General features: G+C 42.2%; 1 protein-coding gene across 2 annotated transcripts in view; it reads right to left on the bottom strand.

Moving 5' to 3' along the window:
• The window catches only part of GPR19 (G protein-coupled receptor 19), a 42,593-nt gene extending 27,002 nt beyond the window's left edge, over nucleotides 1–15,591 (bottom strand). For both annotated transcript variants that reach the window (XM_025455132.3, XM_025455133.3), the window contains exons 1-2: nucleotides 13,188–15,591; nucleotides 12,508–12,592 (exon numbers count right to left, since the gene is read on the bottom strand). The gene's annotated coding sequence lies outside the window, so the exon portion shown is untranslated. The remainder of the gene's footprint in view (nucleotides 1–12,507; nucleotides 12,593–13,187) is intronic.
• Nucleotides 15,592–15,896: the final 305 nt, after the last annotated feature.

Here is a 15,896-nt window from a genome sequence, read left to right as displayed (position 1 = left end):
GCCAAATTTACCTAATGGGCCCTTTCCTTACTGAATTGTTGCTGACCCTAAATCTTAAAAGGATTCTGGCAATTAGTATGGACACTGTGATGGTCACTCCCTCCATATTCCACTGCTCCTTTCCCTAAAAATCTATTTAGGCGCAACTAAATGAAAATGCCAGCTTCACAGAATGACTGTGGAGTGCTATCCCAAAGTAGAGTGGAAGGACACAGGAATCTACTTCTCCTTATGTTGGGGCTTCTGATTTTTATGAAGTCATTCATCCAAGTCCCAACAGTCTTAATTGGGAGATACTTCAGAACCACACCTGGCTGTTGATGCAAGGAACAGTTTGCGAATACTTTACAATGTTATGGGAGAAAGGACCAATATTTTTTAACGTGAGTTGCTGAATTATTTATTTTTTTAAAGATTTTATTTATCCATGAGAGACAGAGAGAGAGAGAGAGAGAGACAGAGACACAGCAGAAGGAGAACCAGGTTCTAAGCAGGGTGCCTGAAGTGGGACTAGATCCCAGAACTCCAGGATCACGCCCTAGGCTGAAGGCAGGTGAGCCACCCAGGGATCCCAATTATTTTAAATAAAAATAAATTTGATTAGTTTAAGATCCGTCCTTTGGATAAAATTTGGACTGCCTCAAATGAGGATGTGTAATGTTTGTAATGTTTGTGTAATTAGGCTGGCATAAAATTGATTTTTTAAAAGATTTTATTTATTTATTTGAGAGAGACAGAGATTGAGGAAGAGAACACAAGTGGGGTGGGGTGAGGGGCAGAGAGAGAAGCAGATTCTCCACTGAGCAGGGAGGACGATATGGGGGATGTGAGGTTCCATCCTGCCACTCATTACCTGAGCCCAAGGCAGATGCTTAACCAAATGAGCCACTCAGGCATCCGGAATTGATTGTTTCTAATTCAGAGTCCTTACCATGGCAATTCTAAATATTTATTTGGGGGGGGGGGGGGGCAGATATACTTTCAATGTGCAGGAATGCAAACTCTGTTATAAAAAAAAAAAGAGGGGGATCCTTGGGTGGCTTGGCAGTTTAGCGCCTGCCTTTGGCCCAGGGCTTGATCCTGGGGTCCCAGGATTAACTCCCACATCGGGCTTCCTGCATGGAGCCTGCTTCTCTCTCTGCCTGTGTCTCTGCCTCTCTCTCTCAGTATCTCTCATGAATAAATAAATAAAATCTTTAAAAAAAAAAAAAAGAGGTGCACAAGGGAGCTGGAGTATGATTTCAAGAAATCGAAGTTCCTTCCTGTCTCAACATTCACAGCTGAGGACATATTTATTTCTTTTACTTTAGGAGAAGAGTCAGGTTAATTCCAGTTTTTCTATGTAAGATTCAGAGAATTTCAACTCTGCTAATTCTGACACTTGCTCCTTTCAGAAAGTTCATTTATCAGGAAAGCAGGATAGGTGTTTGAAGAAATCCTTAGAGAGCCAGCAGGATGGTGACTTCGATATCATCTCCCCTTTCTTAGCCAGTAATAATAACAACAACACAAACAGCCAGTATGTAACATGTCCTAGGTGTTCAGCACATGTCATTTAGTCTTCCTATCAAACCAGAGGTACTAGTATGAACTCTCCTGTTTTATAGATGAGACTGAGGCTTCCAGAGGACAGGAATATGCTCCGAACTACACAGCTACAGCTACTTAGTGTGGGAATAAGGCTTTGGAACTATTTAATCTGACTCCAGAGCGGGCACACTATACTATGCTATTCTGCTTTGTGAATAATGGATTGGACTAAAATAACTTGTTGATGTAATGTAATGTGATTCACTATGAAGAGCCTCTGACAGGAGAAATAAAAAAAGTTGCTTCAAATTACTTGAGATAAAAAAAAAAAAAAGACCAAATTATTCATTCCTTTTAGGATGACTGTATGTGTACATCATAGCTGAATGATAAAATAATCATAATTTTTCAAGGAATCATAATCCAGAATATTATTAAGGATGTTTATAAAACATGTGGTGTAATATAATTCTGCCTAAAAATCTTAAATTTGTAATCACCAAACTTATTCCTGGTCATCTGGAAGAAAATAAAAGGACAGTGTCTTCCACCCGAACTCCTAAAACTCCACAGTACTTGTAATTGGGGTAATATATTTTTTTTAGGGGTAATATTTTGAAAATGATTTATAGGATTTTTTTCTCCTTTGCCTGGGAATCTATTTGCCTTGGAAACAGGGAGTGTGGCACTGTTTCAAGTTACAATGGAAATGGAAAGAAAGAAGGAATTAATATATTCAGCTTCTGAAATTCAAAACAGGAGTGTGCAGCAAGACAAAAGCCTGGAAATCCAGGCTGTTCTTTTGAAAGTCATTCTTGAAATTCCTTTATTTATGCCTTTACTTGTCATCAACCAAACATAGGAGAATTTGCTTAGAGTGTTTGGTACTCTAGAGAGGTCTTCAGGCTGGGGCAGACAAAAAACTTTTCAAGGGGTCCCAGAGCATGCAGTTAGTTTTATTGGAACAATTTCTGGATCCTCAACTTCCACAAGTACACTTTCTAAAGCTGATCTTCCTGAAAACCTGTGCAGTCAAGATGTCATACTGATTCTTGGTTCCCACCTACTAGTTTTCCTTCCATTTTACCATAGAATGATGAACTCTCTTCCACCTTTACCTCAAATCCTACAGTGGTAACCTACCTGAATTTAAAAAGCTCCTGGGAATGGAAGGAACAACTGGAATTATTGGAGATGCTCTTGAGATATTAGTGGCTAGCCCCAATAATTGAGCAACAAATCCTTTTAAAATCATGAGTTTTCTGATTGCTTTAAACAGAATTGAAAGCAAACCACTATCCAATTATCTACCAAGAGATTCATTAAAATAGTTTTCTTAAAAGAAAGCTCTTTTTACAGAAGAATGTCAGCTAATGAATGCAGAGTATAATAGCCAGAGCACCATTTCTGCAGCCCCCAATGAAATAACCTACTTAGGCAAGGACTAAAATGGATATTCAAACTATCAAATGAAAAGCTGTTGAAAACAGGTTGTTTGTAGATTATTTACAAACTGCAAAAGGAAATGTATCCTTTTCCAAGGTGAGACTGGAAGGGAGGAGTCACCATCTTAATTAGGTGACCAAATTTAGCATCACTAAAAGTGAGACAACCTCAAATTATGTGCCTAACATGAAGTAATGTGACCTACCCAACATTAATAATCAAGTATTCTTCCTAAAAATGTTTAACCTGAGTGTAATTAAACCTCTATTCATAATGTCCAGTTTTATAAAAAGGGCAGGAGTTAGAAAACAAGTTATAAGACATTATGAGGAAATAATCAGCCAAACTGAGACTATAGAATATTCTACAAGGGGACTTGTGTGGATTTATCAAAAAGTCAATGTCATGGGCCATCTGAGTGGCTCAGTCAGTTAAGTGTCTGACTCCTGATTTTGGCTTAGGTGATGATCTCAGGGTCGTGAGATCAAGCCTTGTGTCAGGCTCCATGCTTATATTGTCTCTCCCTCTCCCCTCTATCCCCCACCCCACCACTTGCATACTCTGTCTAAAAAAAATAATAATAATTAAATAATAAGTCAATGTCATGAAATAAAAATTACAAAGGTATGATATTTGCAGGGCATGCTGTTACAGATTCAAAGAGACTAAAGACCACAACATAGGATTTACTGAGATGCTGACTGGGGAGGGAGGAAGAATGGATATAATGCAGATATAAAACATTGTTGGGACAACTGGGGAAATGTGTATTGTGAAATGGATATTAGATGATATCACAGAATTGTTATTTATATTACGTGTGAGAAAGGAATTGTGGTTTATGGGAGAATTTTCTTATTGTTAGGAAATGCTGATGTATTCAGGATAAAGTGTCAAGACAAATGCAAGTTACCCTCAAACGGTTCAAAACAAGAAAATTGATGTATGTACATATACAGAAAGGACAAGTAAATATGGCAAAACATTAACAATTGGTGAATATAGGTGAAGAGCATATGATTGTTTATTGTACTCATCTTTAAATTTTGTCAGCTGAATGAAAAAGTAATAAATACTGCTCTACAGTAGAACAAGGGACACGCCACATGGAGTCTGTCGCTTTCCAGCACAGTGTAGTGAGAAAGAAAGATAAAGGAGACTAAAGCTGTCAGGAAAGTAGGCTCGACCTCTTTCAAAGCTAAAGTTGGATTGGAGTGTATTCATTTTCTACTGTGGCTGTAACAAATTACCATAAGCTTAGTGGTTTAAAACAAACAGATGTATCATCTTACAGTTCTGTAGGTTAAAAATCTGACTGGGCTAAAATCATGGTGATGGTAGGGCTGCATTTCTTTCTGGAAGCTACAGAGAGAACCTTTCCTTGCCTTTTCCAGCCACTCACATTCCTTGGCTCGCAGCCCCCTTACTCCATCTGTAAAACCAACAACTTTGGGGATCCCTGGGTGGCTCAGCGGTTTGGCGCCTGCCTTTGGCCCAGGGCGTGATCCTGGAGTCCCGGGATCGAGTCTCACGTTGGGCTCCTGGCATGGAGCCTGCTTCTCCCTCCTCCTGTGTCTCTGTCTCTCCCTCTATCATGAATGAATGAATGAATGAATGAATGAATGAATGAATAAAATAAAATAAAATAAAATAAAATAAAATAAAATAAAATAAAATAAAATAAAATAAAACCAACAACTTTGTATCTCTCTAACCATTATTCCACAGTCACATCTGCCTTGGACTCTGGCCTCAGACTGGAAAGATTCTTTCAAGGACCCATGTCATTAGAATGGGCCCACCCAGAAAATCAGGTGATCTTCCCTCTCGAGGTCCTTAACTTAATCATATATACAAAGTTCCTTTTATTTTTATAAGGTAACATATTCACAGGTTTCAGGGATTGGGACATGGACATCACTAAGGGGCCCTTATTCTGCATACCAATGAGCTACTTCCATGTTGGGAGGATCTCTACCTTTGGTACTCTTTTGGAATGAGAATACACAGGGAGGAGAGAGAGAGAGAGAGAAAGCCCAGGCCCCTCATGTCTCACTCTCTGCACTTTCCATGGCTGTTTGGGCCAATGGCAAGTCTCTAACAGTGTAGTCAGACAGAGAGAGAGCAGTCAACTATCCTAAGCTGTTTCTGTTCCTTTGAAGCATGGATGCTGAACTAACCATCATGGCTGGGGGGCTGCCATGGCCGGCTGAGGTGACTCCATAGCAGTGGCCAAGGGGAAGCTGAGTCCACAAGAGGAAGTACCCAATACTCCCTGGGAGATTTGCCTAAAGCCAAAAATGGGCCATGAATTCATCAACTGCAGGCCAGCAAGTTCCCCAGAGATCAGGCCCATAAAGGGTATCTTGCCAGAAAACTGCCAGTATATACTCTAGGTCCAGAATGAAACCAGGTGATACGATCTCTCTCACCAATTCTGCACGGATGTGTACATTATCCCTCTCCACCCTCCATACAAATGGATGTTATCTTTGGAGAAGATGCAGGACCTCCTTAGGAGGTATTATGAAACATGCAACATTTTTATTCAAAGGACACTTATGCAACTTAAAAGAATTATTTTTTTAAAGGATTGTTTAAATAATGAAATTGAACTATATTTGAAACTGAATTAGACACTTTGGTTTTTTTTTTTTCCTGTAACCTAACAATTGTGATAGGTTGTACGTGTGTGTGGTGGTGGTGGTGGTTTTAAAATATATCCACAAATTCTTTGATATGCCTCCCTTCAAAGGGTGATATCTAATACCACCCTCCTGGTAGATGGGGCTCATTTAGTAGCCTATTTCCAGTGATGAGAATGTGGCAGAAAGGATTCTATTGTAACTTCTGAAGCCAGATCATAATAAGGATAGTTTCTGCCTGACTCTCTAACATCTTGGATTACTCATTCTGGCGGAAGCCAGCCACCACGTCAGAAGGACATTCAACCCATCTCATGAAGGGGCTCACATATGGAAAACAGGCCTCTTACCAACCAGCACCAAGGAGCAACCAGCTGAGTCGCCATGGCAGCAGATCCTCTAGCCCTAGTCAGGTGACTGCAGTCCTTGTTAACATTGGGACTGCAACTATGTGCCAGACCCCAAGCCAGAATTGTCCAGCTAAGCTCCTCCCAAATTCCTGATCCACAGAAATTATGAAATAATGTTTATTGTTGTTTTAAGTTAGTAAGTTTTAGGGTATTTTGTGTGTGCTTTTTTAAGATTTTACTTTTTTATTTGAGAGAGAGAGAGGGCTCACACACAGGAGGGAGAGGAGGGGCAGTGGGAGAGGGAGCAGCGGATTCCCTGCTGAGCAGAGCCCAATGCAGGGATCAGAGCTCGGTCCCAGGATCATGACCCAAGCTGAAGGCAGACACTCAACTGACTGAGCCACCCCACCCAGGAGTCCCAGTATGAAAGAACCTTGTTATGTAGCAGTAGATAACTAATACATAGATGAAAACTCCAGGAAAAAAAAGATACTTACTCTTTCTTGGCATAGCAGAGTTATAATAAGTTAAATAAATGTCCCTCTTATGTATGTGTGTTCTTTATGTGGAAGGTATGTCATAATGGTTTCATGAGGCCAAGACATTAGGAAGGGGAGAACAGGGCAGCCCCGGTGGTTCAGCGGTTTAGCACTGCCTACAGCCCAGGGCGTGATCCTGGAGTCCTGGGATTGAGTCCCACGTCGGGCTCTCTGCATGTAGCCTGCTTCTCCCTCTGCCTGTGTCTGCCTCTCTCTCTCTCTCTCTTTCTCTCTCTCTCTCTCTCTCTCCTCCCTGTGTATTCTCATGAATAAATAAATAAAATCTTCAAAAAAAAAAAAGGAAGGGGAGAACACAACTAGCCACTTACAGTGCTGTCTGGGAGGCTGGGGACAGTAAATAGGTGGAAGAAGATTATAAAGACTCAGAACTGTACAAAACTTAAGAACAGGAATACGGACCTAAGATGGGACTGAAATAAGGGACCGGAAAGCTGTCAGAGCCAAGGCAGCCACTGACTCTCCCTCTTTATCTACAAGGCTACAATGCCTATTGTCTCCTATTCCCTCTTCATCAGCTACATTCACCTGCTTCTCTTTTGATATCAGCTCATCCAACTTGACACTGCATTACTGGCCCCCAAAAGCTGGTCCCAACAGGCCAAGTTGGCTTTGAAACATACCTGACCTTACAAGTTCAATGCTCCTATCAAAGTAAGCCAATCTCTCTTTTTTTAAGATTTTATTTATGTATTCATGAGAGACATAGAGAGAGAGGCAGAGATATAGGCAGAGGGAGAAGCAGGCTCCACAAGGGGAGCCCGAGGTAGGACTTGATCCTACAATCCAAAATCACACCCTGAGCCAAAGGCAGGTGCTCAACCACTGAGCCATCCAGGCGTCCCAGAAGTCAATCTCACTTAAAAACAGAACTACCGTATGATGCAGCAATCCCATTTCTGAGAATATCTCTAAAGGAAATAAAACCATATCTTGAAGAGATATCTGCATTCCATGTCCACTGAAGCATCATTCACAGTAGCCAAGATACGGAGTCTAAGTGTCAACAGATGAATCGATAAATGAAATAGGATACACAGAGAGAAATATTATTCAGCCTTTAAAAAGAAGGAAATCCTGCCGTTTGTGACAACATGGATGAACCTGGAAGATATTATACTAAGGGAAATAAGCCAGACAGACAAATACTGCATGATCTCACTTATATGTGGTATCTAGACAAGTCACGTTCATAGTAAGTGACTAAAACAGTAGTTACTGGGGCTGGAGGTTGGGGAAAATAGGGAGATTCTGGTCAAAGGGTACAGACTTTGAATTACAAGGTAACAAAGTTCTGAAGACCTAATATACAGCATGGTGACTTTAGTTAACAATAATGTATTGTATATTTGAAATTTGCTAAGATAGATTTCAGATGTTCTTACCACACATGCACACAAATATTAACTATGTGATATGGATATACTAATTAGCTTAATGATGGTAATAATCTCACAATGTATATGCGTATCAAAACACCACACTGTATTCCTTAAATATATAAAATTTTTATTGGTCAATCATATTTCAGTAAAGGTGGGGTCAAATACATGACCCCTGTCTCTCAATGTTGTGGTCTGTATTCTTAGGAGGCAGTCTGACTCAGCCTAAGTCAGGTATACAGCTGGATCCAATCAGTTGTAAGTAGCAGGATGGAGAGGCGTTCCCATACTGCCCTCTCAGCACTCTCTAGTTGGCAAATTTTATGAAAGGGCAGGGCGAGAAGAGGGAGGAAATGATTGTTAGAGGAAATGACTGGCATCTCAGTATGTATGCATGTGTTTTTACAATTCCATTAACTCTCCATGGGCGAACCCATCAACATTCCTACTCTAAACTCATAATACCTGTGGCCTCCAGTGCACCTCTATTTTAATCACACACCTGGTTATGCACACCCTTCACTCTGCTCACGGCTCTCCCACACATACACTATGCTGTTTCCAGGACACATGGTATCCTCTGCCCTGCCCACCTGGGGAACATCTATTCCTCTCTCAAACCCTGCTGGATTTCATCTTGCATGCGGTTCTATGTCCTTTTACTCCCAACCTCTCTGAAATTAGTTACTTATATCTTCCTTTTTACTACAGTACTTCTTTAATTCTCACACATATAACTTCTGTTGTATATATTACGTTGCATTGTACTCATAAATTCTTATAGGGAAGAATGTCATCCAGTTCATCCTTACACCTCTAAGATTAAAAAAAACAAAGTAGATGCTCAATAATAATGTTCCAGCACATTGAACAAACTTGACTTTGGGGACTAACTTAAGGCAATTTAATTTTTATTTTCCACTGTCACAGTGAAAACACTCTGTAGGGGTTGGTTCTTTTCCCATCCTGAATATAAACTTGGGTAGTCCCATTCCTTTTTCTGGTCACCTTTAGTTAAGAAAAGTTAGTAACTAAAAGTAAGTAAGTTAGTTAGTTACCCAGTCTTGGGACGCCTGGGTGGCTCAGTAGTTGAGCGGCTGCCTTCGGCTCAGGGTATGATCCCGGGGTTCAGGATGGAGTCCTGAGTCCTGTATCAGACTCCCTGTGGGGAGCCTGCCTCTCCCTCTGCCTGTGTCTGACTCTATCTCTCTCATGAATAAATAAATAAAATCTTTTAAAAATAAAATAAAATACCCAGTCCTGCATAATAGTCACAATTTGCCACCTGACTTAAAGTCAATGCTTTCCCCCTCCTTCCAGTTTGTGCCTCCTACATTTAGGAAAAGAGTGTGGCCACTTCTCTCTCCCTGACTTGTCTAACAGCACTCCCAATAACTCCATTCAAATATCTTCTTTGGGGCAGCCCAGGTGACTCAGCGGTTTAGCACCGCCTTCAGCCCAGGGCTGAAGATACCGGAGTACCGGAATCGAGACCCACGTCAGGCTCCCTGCATGGAGGATGGTTTCCCTCTGCTTGTGTCTCTGCCTCTCTCTCTCTCTCTCTCTCTCTGTCTCTCATGAATTAACAAAATCTTAAAAAAAAAAAAAAATCTTTGAAACTCCTTTACTAGTCTTCATTTTGACTTTTTATGCCCTTGATATGAGAGTTCAAGAGTAGCCTAATCAGTTCTTACCTTACCTTCCTATAAATTGTGTAAGTCCTACAGAGTGGTCTGTCTGTGGTACTTCTTGTCATAGAATCTCAGGCAGCACTTCTATTTTAACATATTTTTATAACAGCTGAACTAAACTGTCACTACTTGGGATTTTTCTATTTCTTTAAATGTTTTATTTATTTATTTGACAGAGAGAGAAGTACAAGCAGAGGGAGCAGTAGGGAGAGGGAAAAGGAGGCTCCCTGCTGAGCAGAGAGCCCTATGTGGGGCTTGATCCCAGAAGTCTGCTATCATGACCTGAGCCGAAGGCAGACATTTAACCAACAGCCACGCAGGCGCCCCGGGATTTTTCTAACTTTCAACACACTTCCCTCCTTACCCCAAGTCTCCTATCCTCCTATCTCCAGATTCCACTACTCACTTATGTATGTTCTACTATATCCCACTTCATAATCTTTGCAGTCTCCCTTGTCTTCCCCCTACCCAGTAATTTGTAGTCATTTCCCCAATGTTCTTTCAAGGGACTAGACAAACTAATGTGCTTCTCAAGAAAAGGGACCCAGTTAAGGACAGGCTATCCTATGTGGCAGAAGATAGCCCTGGCCATTACTGCTACATTTGGATCTAGGCATCCAAAGACTGAGGTAGTATGGTGGTTTCAACATCTGAATCACTTATATCCCTAAAAACTAGAGTTGTCCTACTAGAAAGGCACTTGTCTCTTAGAAGCTCAAATGCCTGACCCAGACATACCATTGCTTCTGTTCAAGTCACTCTCCACATTCACTGAAAGGTTACAAAAACAAGCTTGCATCTCACTTTTCTTATGTGTTAGCACCAACAAAACCACTTGTGTAGTCAGAGCAGCCACAACAACTCTCATAGGTTTCGGTGTCAATGTCCTGCTGCACATGCTTTCCCACAAGCACCTTCTCACCAGAGAAGAACACCCATATACATACACTTCAGTGATACCATGATGCCCCTCCCCAACCAATGGAGCAGAGCCAGTTGTAAAAGTTTCCTCCACCCCACTATGGACTTCAGCTCAAGATTCACCACATGATAGGGACACCTGGGTGGCTCAGCGCTTAAGCATCTGCCTTCGGCTCAGGGCATGATCTTGGAGTCTCAGGATGGAGTCCCACATTGGGCTCCGTGCAGGGAGCCTGCTTCTCCCTCTGCCTGTGTCTCTGACTATGTCTCTCATGAATAAATAAATAAAATCTTAAAAAAAAAAGAGAGAGATTCACACAAGGTAAAGCAATAAAGACATCATCATTGGTATTGCCCGTGCTAGCTCAAAGGATGACCTTGGGAGGCTCAAAGTCCTCCATCTCTACAGCAAGGCCCATATACTCCGGGGGACTGTATTAACAACCTCATCACTTGCCTTTCCCAAATCAGGATGCTTACCACATTCTTATTATAGTGGTCTCTTTTCCTGAATATAGTTCACTATGCCCTATTCATCTGCCCATCTCAAGCACTAGCCTTTATTCCTCTAAAAAATTTTCGAATACATAGGTATACAGATTGATCATCTCAAACCACAGGTCTAATTTCTTTCTCCTTCTAGAGGGAATTCTTAAAGCAGTAGTTCTAGCTTCAGCAGCAAAATGAAGAGCTTTAAAAAACATTGATGCCCAGGCTCCACTTCCAGAGATTCTGGTTTAATTGATGTAAGGTGAAGCCTGGGCCTTTTTTTAAACCTCCCCAGGTTATTCTTTTTTTTTTTTTTTTTAAGATTTTATTTATTTATTCATGAGAGACACAGAGAAAGAGAAGCAGGCTCCATGCAGGGAGCCCAATGTGGGACTTGATCCCAGGACTCCAGGATTACACCCTGGGCTGAAGGCAGACGCCAAATCGCTGAGCCATGCAGACGTTCCTCCTCAGGTTATTCTAATGTGAAGGCAAGGTAAACAACCTCTCTGAAATAGAGATGGCTCTATGCTACATTGAGCTTCCATATTTGAGGGGCAGATGGCATGCATAAATGTGGGATACTCAACGAAGAAACTTTCATTTGTTGATTATAAATTATATTATCAAGCTCTGTGTAGTAACTCAGGCAGCCTTCTAAACTACCTCATTTCATCTTTATAATCATCCTATGAGGTAGGAACTGTCATCCTTATTCTACAAAGAGGGAAACTGAGGCTCAGGTAAGTCACACAGAATAACTGTCATAACCAACTGAGGCAAACTGCAGGTCTGATTCCCAATTCCACACACTTTCTGTGACACCATATTGAGATGTCATCCCTCGTACAGCTGGATGATCCCACTCCCTAAAACAAGACACCCAGGCTTTCTCCCAGAAATCCAATTCTATTGGATCCATGAATTTGGGGGGGAACATTTTCCCATAAATGGCACACATGGAGCCCAGCTACTAGGCTGCATTTTAGGCTGCTAAAATTCAGTATGAAGTGCTCCAAGGGAGAACTTCTTGATAGGGGACTGCCATATCTAGGTCTTTATTGAAGTAATTTCATTATATATAATTATATAATACCTGGATCCTTTGTCCATCACTGCTTAACTTAAATCCTGTGGCTTTCTATATTTAGATTTTCTTACAGATGAAGTTATATTACCTACCTACAAACCACTGCTTTGGTGGTCTAGTAAAATTTTGTACTCCATCCCTCCTGTCCCTTGTACTCCGGGCAGTACACATACATTCAAAATATAGTGGCTAAGCTGCATAAAATTGCTGCCAGTATCAAGAGGGACTCTAATACCTAGAGAACTGGGAAGCCAGAGCTAGAAGTATGTATTTTTGTCATGCACCAGTGGTATGTCTAACGGACTTGGTAACTAAATTCCACCGCTTCACTCCATGAAATCCACACTTCATTCTGGCTGAGGTATAGACAGGGTGGGTGGGAGGTGGGAGGAACCAGGGGACTTACTGGCAGGCAGCGCTTCGGTGTCTGGATGGTACCAGTCAGATGCTGCAGGACAAAATCCAAAGCTTGTGCAAGTGTCCCATGTATCCTGCAAAAGAGGTAAGATTAGTCAGTTCTCTCAAGCCAGTTCCCAAATACCTGACCCCTGTTACCTTAAACGGTTCCTTCTAACCCTAACCTCAGCCCTTGTTCAGGACTCCGGCTTTTCGAATCCTCCTTGTCCCACTCAGGGAGGGACTTCCCAATTTTCACCTTACAAATCACGGCCTAATCATTTCTACCTTTACAAACAAGCATAGGTTCACACTATCTCAAGGAACTTTTTTCCACTGCCAACAGTGGTCTTTCTAGTCTCACCTTTCCCTCGTGGGGGGTATAGTTCCTGCCTTCATTTACCTCTCAAATTCTCAAATTTTCCCATCTTCCCACTGCATTACCTTAGTTCAACAATCTCCCTTAGTCTCCACTAAAAAAAAATAAAGTAAAAAATTTAAATCTTGGCCCTCTCAGATTGACTCCTCTAAAAAAAAAAAATTAAAAATCTTGGCCCTCTCAGATTTACTCCTCTAAGTCCCCGAGTCATCTTCCCAAATACAGAAAAGTCATCACCCTCATTTTGAAACCCTGATGGGCTCTCCCACCCCAACTGCTTGAGTAGTGGATTCGCTGAAAATTCGTCTCACACAGAATTCACGGCCAATGGCTATTAAACGGGGAGAAGGGACGCCCATGCAATCATGCAGAGCTGTGGCTGCAAAGTCTCGGAAGAAGGTAGTGTTGTGTGTTTGAATCCCTCGGACCCTTGCGGAGGGGCAGATTCGGCTTACGGCCAAGCCTCAGAAAGCTTCGAAACTTTTTCGCGCTAAAAAGGAATTCGTCAGGCGCATGCGCAGACGTGCCCTCGGAGGTTCCGCTCGGCGCTCGGGCAGATCTCGCGATGTTTGCGGCGGCCGCGAGAAGAGAGGAGTGTTGTTTTTTTTTTTTTTTTTTTTTTAATTCTGGCGTGGTGGTGCCTTCCTCCCCCCGCTCCCTCTAAGCTCCATCCCTCCCAATCGGGGTGGATTCGTGCTGTCAACAAATACGGGAGATCCGAACTCCGCGGCGAGAACAAACGCGGCCGATAGAACTCGCCGCCGCGCTGGCTGGCGGCAGGTCCCGGGGAGGAGGAATTCTGCAGCCTTCGCAAGGCCCCGAAGGCCGCGCCTGTTCCTCAGGAACAAAAGCCAGAAATAAAAACAGAAACAGCCAGGCAGTTTAGCACCTCCAGAAGCGGTGTTTTGTTTTTGCTTTTCCACTTTTCCACTTTGCGAAAAAATCCTCCCCCCGCGCCCCCCCCCCCGACCCGGTTTGCCGTCCTCCTGGGACTGCGCCTGCGCGGCGCTCGGTCCCGCTTCCCGGGCGCCCGCGTTCTCTGCCTTCGCGTGTGATTCGTAACGAAAGCCGCGCGCTCAGCCAGGAACACGGACTGGAAGCCAAGAACGGGACGCTGGAAGTGTCACTAGTTTAGTGAAAATACGAACGGTAATGGAAACCCTGAACGTCCAGAAATCGCCGCCGTGTCAGAGCTGCGGTGGGATGAGCCGGATGGTGAGCGTGACCGGGGTGAGAGCGCCTCCCAGCCGTGGCTAAGGAGCGGTGAGCGGGCAGCGGCGAACCCCGGAGCGCAGGTAGTATTTAGGTACACTTTGAGCATAGGCAGTCTGTGACGGACAGGATGCAAATAAGCCTAGCTCAAAAGCCATCTTGCTCCAGCAGACACCCTCCTCCCACCCGCAGGCAGTACCTGCTTGATGAACACAGACTCTTGAACAAAGTCAAAGAGGCGGCCATGCAAATTTTGAAACTAAAAAGCGAGGGGACTCTAGAAGCAATAGCCGCTAAAAGCACAAACCAACCAGCAGATTTTAAGAGGTGGTTGTAAGTTCCCTTAGGAATCCGTTTCCCATGGGTTAGAAGTCTGTGATACTTAGAAAATGAGAAGATCTTGTAGCACCCAGTGCTACAGATTTAGGACAAGCTGAAGACCCAAAAAAGGCGGACAAGCTGATTTTTAAGTATCTTTACGGAAGATTTTTCTAGTGATGCATTTTGATGTGCTTAGAAAGAAACATAACGGGTAAATTCAGCTGGATCTGAATCTTTACCTTAGAATTGGACAAAAGCATAGATGTTAGCAATTTGGCAATTTTCTTGCACTCTATTATAAAGTTTTAAATGATGAAGACTTGGATTTGGGGTAGAAGAAAACTTCTACAAAATAAGGTGAGATTTTTAGGTAGCATGAAATTACATAGAGAAAAATGCATGTATATGTGTGCCGGTGAGGCCAGATTTTGAAGGCTTTGGACATTTCCAGCATGGTTCACATAGAGCCTTCACCTTAAAAAATTACCTTCTGGGGGTGCCTGGGTGGCTCAACCAGTTGAGCCTGGCAGGGGTGGTGATCTTGGGGTTTGGCAAGGTAGCATCCCATATTGGGTACCTGAGTCTGCTGGGGATTCCCTCTCTCCTTCTCCCTCTGTTCCAGCCCCCTCCCCTGCTCACATGGGTGCTTGCACTCTCTTGCTCTCAAATAAATAAATTTAAAAATTAGCCTCTGGAATTTTCTTATGTTCAATATGATAGTAAAATTTAGTAAATCTGGTAGTGTGGATGCTTACCTTTCAAGGCATATTTGCACCAAAGTCAGAAGTGACTTTAAAATCCTGCTCTGTTATCTAGAAGTACATTCATTTGGTTGAGGAAAGTGATAACCTGTTTTCTAAGCCAGGATTGAATTGACATTTTCTTCATAAAGGAAAAGAAATGTAGATAAGGTGAATTGATTCTTTGTTCACCTTAATGATTAAGACTGACTCATAAAGACGGCTGGCTTACTTTGTTAAGGCAATCAACAACTGTAAAACAAACAGTACTTTTATTGCACTGGATGAGATGACTCTACTGAAAATTAAGTATGGGAATTGGATGAAAGTTGATAAAGAACTGTGAATCCTTTGAGACGCCTGGTTCATTTACATGTGATAAAAATGTTAGTATAAGACTGATAAGTGGTCAAACAAAACTTCATCTTTGTTCACTGAAAAAAAAAATCCTTTGATGAGTAAAAGAAATTCACAAGTGGAATGGTTACCCATTCAGTCTGTCATATGACTCAGCAGGAAATATACTTCCAAAGTTTCCACAATTAGTAGCTGAAAAAATTACCGAGACCATTTTTTTAGCAGCATTCTGGGCACACTGTCCTCTGATTTACCCTGACACTATAAAGCAGTGAAAAAAAAAAAAAACTGTTGCCATTTTATTTATTTATTTTTAAAGATTTTATTTATTTATTCATGAGATAGAGGCAAAGACACAGGTAGAGGGAGAAGCAGGCTCCCTGCAGGGAG

Source organism: Canis lupus, chromosome 27, assembly GCF_003254725.2.
Source record: "Canis lupus dingo isolate Sandy chromosome 27, ASM325472v2, whole genome shotgun sequence".
Classification (NCBI taxonomy): Eukaryota; Metazoa; Chordata; class Mammalia; order Carnivora; family Canidae; genus Canis; species Canis lupus.
The sequence above is the reverse complement of the archived record's forward strand: the minus strand, read 5'-3'. Positions and strand labels throughout refer to the sequence as shown.